Source organism: Mandrillus leucophaeus, unplaced genomic scaffold, assembly GCF_000951045.1.
Source record: "Mandrillus leucophaeus isolate KB7577 unplaced genomic scaffold, Mleu.le_1.0 Scaffold913, whole genome shotgun sequence".
Taxonomy (NCBI): domain Eukaryota; kingdom Metazoa; phylum Chordata; class Mammalia; order Primates; family Cercopithecidae; genus Mandrillus; species Mandrillus leucophaeus.
Window position 1 is genome coordinate 945,167 of NW_012109953.1, and position 4,729 is coordinate 949,895.

Genomic DNA, 4,729 nt, shown 5'->3' on the forward strand with positions numbered 1-4,729 from the left:
TATGGTGATGGTTGCACAAGTCTGTGAATACACTAAAACCACTGAGCTGTATATTTTAAACAGGTAAATGTTATGGTATATGAAGTAAATCTCAATGAAGCTGTTAAAGAAAAAAAAAAAAAAGGAAGCAAAATCTGACATCTAGAGTGTTATGGAGCCAAAGACGAGCTTTCAAAAAGAACTGCGTAGGCCCCTGAGGAACCATGGAAAGCAACATGAACGTGAACTCCAAGCAGGCCATGGGCCATCTCTGACCGTTTCCACCCAGGTGAAGGGAGCTGGTGTCAGAATCATATCCTAACTTAAAATTGGTAAATATTTGTTGGTTATCTATGCTGTGCCAGGCATCGTGGACCACAAGGGAGAGAACAAAACTCTTTGTGGAGCTCACAGTCCAGGAGAGAGGCAAATATATACAGTTAGCCAGACCACAAGTGGCAAAACTGTGCATGTCGTTAACAGTGGGTTTGGAAGTGCAAGGGGTATCCACATACCTCTGGGAATCCCTGATGCAGAGCAGAGAAATCAGACAGCAAGGTTTCTAAGTTTGGATTTTATTCTGTAGGTCATGAGGAGTCTCCAAAGTTTCTTTAGAAGAAAAGTGACAAGATATTTAACAGAATCCAATGTTAGGATCTGTACTGGATCCCAGCACAAACACACGAACGCAGGCCTGAGGAGCTGTGATTCAGCAAAGCTTCAGGTTCAGGGAAAGCACCTGGAAGCTTCTCCCTTTGCAAACTTGTTGTAGGTTGAAGGGATTGTGTGGTTTTCCAAACACCTAACAAGATTCCGGATTGCATGAATACTATTAAGCCTCAGATGCAAGTTGGAGTAAGTTTAGCATTCTGAGACCTGAAGATCACATCTGAAAGGCAGCATTCAAGCCCAGATACCTCATTTCAAAAGTACCACATATAGAGGAATATGGGCAGGACTTGGAAAGAGCCACCAATTACATAACATACAGAAAGGTGGAAGAAAATGTGAAAAACTCACCTAGCCAGGGCAGGTGTCCAGCCTTACCAAGCCCCTACTATGGACTGGGTGCTGTGTATCACTACCAGCATTACTTCATTTAATCCTCAGAACCCTAAAAGGGAGAAGATGAGTAATGATATTATCCCCATTTTACAGATTAAGAAACAAAGCAGTAGAGCAATTGAGGAATTTGTCTGAGGTCATTTAGTAAGTAGTGAAATTATTCCAACACAGATGTGTTGATCATCCAAGGTTGTACCTTTAATCACCGTGTTATTCTGCTTTCTTGCTCCAAATATTCTCAAAATATTTAAAACTTGCCAATAAATAAAAGCTTCAAGAAGGCAGCAAGTTCATTTTCTGAACTCTGGAAAGAAGAGATAAACTTTCAGAAAGAGTTCCCAGTCATTGAAGATGTTGGTGCAGGAGCCAAAGGTCATTTGTCAGAAATGTGGATGATCTGGCATTTATGTGTTCTCTCAGCCTGGTTATTCTGATGTGGGATCCTATGAACATAACCAGAACCCCTGCATATGACCATGAAGGTTGGATATTGCATGACTCCAGCGGAGGGATGCTTCATATTCAGAGATATTATGGATTTCCATATAGATCATGACTGTTATCCTGAAGATTTTAGTCAAAGAGTGTGAAGGGAGAGCTGCTCTCTATTTCTTATATGCTCCAAGTTTCCATCTGGGCTTTTTAAAGATGCCAACCATATCTGACATAGAAAGATAATTTTAAAGGAGAGGGATGGATAGGCATGAGGCCAGAGACAGGAATATGAGTTAGGGGGTTATGGTGATGACTTCAGCAATAGGTAAGGAATGAGAATAGAGAATTGATGAGGATTAGGAAGCTATTTTACATTTGTATTAGTCCAGGAGAGAGATGAGCTGGAGACACAAATTTAGGAGTCACAAATATGAGAAGATAGTTGAAGATTAAGGGAACTGGTAAGTCTACATGAGAAAGACCAAGGAACAAGAAAAGACAAGCACTGAAAACTTGATCACTGTGCAAATCTAAGTCACTGGTCAGGAAACAGAGCATTTTCTGCAGGTAGCAGGTGATTGGCAGAGAGTGTTTCAGAGAGCGGGATGATGGAGAAGTTGACAGACCTCACAACTTGGATTGCTGTCAACCTTTACCAGATCACTTTCAGTGGATTGTTGATGGAGAATGGTACAGAAGTCCAACTGACAAATTATGGAACAATGGCTACTTAGAAAGTAGAAATAGTGAGTGCAGAAGGATGGTGTTGGAGGAGAAACCCAGGGAGCTGTAATTTGAGGGGAAAGGAGGTCTTGGGAAGTTTTTTTCATGGAAGCATTGGGAAGACCTGTTGACACAATAAGTAATCCTTTGTCAGCAGGAGCCATATCTTACGTATCACCGTAATATCTAAGGTAAATTTGGTGCTGAATGATCATGTCCCATAATTCCTATACTGGCACATAATGTAAAAAGACATTTATTTGTGGGAGGAAATCTAAATATTTTGGTGTTGAATTGCTTGGGAGATGGCTCTTCTCTTGCAGTATTGAGAACCTACACTTGGTGTTTTAACAAGGTGTGAGAACGCTAAAAAGGAGGGAACAAAGCTTATAAGCAACTCATAAGGCACAATTCCAGGGTCCAGTCTAGTTTTGGTGAGTCCCACTTCTACATTTCTCTCAAATGCACCACGTGACAGAGAAACTTGGGAGAGTCTTGATTTGGAGGGCCCAGTGTGACTGGTAGACTCAGAAGCCAAGAGACTCTGAAGCCACTGCCTGCACTTTAAATTTTTCCTTCTGCTGTTTCTGAGCCAGCCAGGAAGCTGTGGCTGAAACCCTGGTCATGCATCAAAGCTCTTAAACTGGCTTGGGGCAATTGGCTGAAAAAAGAAAAGGGGAAAAAAAAGCAGCTGGAACCATTTTGCCATCCCATTGTATCATTATTATTAAACTCTTAGGAGAAGGGATTTTGCAAAATAAAAAGCATGACATATCATAACCTATGGGGAAAAGCATGACTATATAGCATGACATGTTGAAAGAGCATGGCATGTTTTTAAAAGTATGATATGGTAAAGCTTGACACCTTATAACTTCCTTATTACTTTCTGATTTCTTACATGTTTATTACAGTGAACAATAGTGAGATGATGGATGATTTCCGTCATCTTCATTATAATATTCAACACTTAAAGGTAATATTTGTTATTCTCCTTATGTCTGTTCTGTATTTTCTTTATATATACACATAAGCTATTATTATTTATATAATTAAGTTCAGCACTCAATGTGTTGGCTAAATGAACGACAACATCTACTTTTTCATAATTTTTCCCTTAGAAATACACTGCCAATTATTTCCACAGTTTAATGTGTTTGTCTACTACTTCATTTGTGTCATCCTCATATTATTCCAATCCTGTGCACATATTTCATGATTGGTTTGGACATTTTTGCTACTGGATACTTAGATTGCCCTATCCTTTTTTTTTCAGTTACATATGATGCTGTAGAGAATATCATCTCCTCAAACCCTTGGTATTACCCCTAGGAAAATCTGATATCCTAACACATATCCTGCTTCATATGAATACATTTTAAGACTTTTATATTTATTGCCAAATTGTAGATTAGAATAGTTAGTCCAACTTATATTTCCATGAGTTGGCATGAATGTTCATTTTTTTACATTTTTATTATGTGCTGGGCATAGTCACGAAAAATAAAAATGTTGACCAGTTTTATAAGATAAATGTGGAATATTGTGTATATATATATCACATAATAAATGTGTTGGAATTATTGAAATTTTCATTTGATCACAAATAAGGTTTCAAAATTATTTCATATATTTACTATCCATTTTATCATCTATTATTTCTAGCTCTTCTTCAGTGAGTTGCCTGTTTATATCTTTTGCCAGGTTTTCTATTGATCTATTGATGTATTTATGTTTTTTATTATTTATAAAATATCCTTATATAGTAAAGATATTAGTCTTTTCTCTGTCATGTGTATTGTGATGTGTGTGCGTGCATGTATTTTGAAATGTGATATTTTGTGTAATCATATATAATGCTTACTTACTTGGTGGGATCTTTCTTTGCTCTTACACTTACACAAGACTCTCTACAATAAAATTATTCCTCCATTTCTCTGATTTTGTTCTAATTCTACCACATGAAAATCTTTATCTTTAAACTTTTAAAAAATCAAAATTCATCTGGAAGTATGTGAGTGCGTGTGTGATACTATCTGAGGCTCTAATTTTGATTTTTCCTTAAAGATTTAAGGAATTGGCTCATTAGCATTTATTTTTTCCTTTTCCTATTGTCTTGAAAGCTACTTTTATCAAGTACCAAACTTTTACACATACTGAGCTTTCTGGATTTCTATTCTGTTCCATTAACGTATTTTTATATTGATATCATGCTGTTGTAATGATATATCAACTTTGCCCAGCAGTAATGTTTAAAGAAGAATGACCAGACAATAGTAGTAAATTTAATGTAACTTATCAGTAAGGTCTGAGAAGTGAGCATCAAGTTCTAATTTTGGCATTTTCACTAGTTTGCAAGGTGATATTGACTGAGTTGACTGAGTCACCTAAAATTTTAAATATATTCCTTTATTTATTTATTTGTTTATTTATTTGGCAAGTCTTCCTTTTTTTTAAATTATACTTTAAGTTCTAGGGTACATGTGCACAGCATGCAGGTTTGTTACATATGTATACATGTGCCATG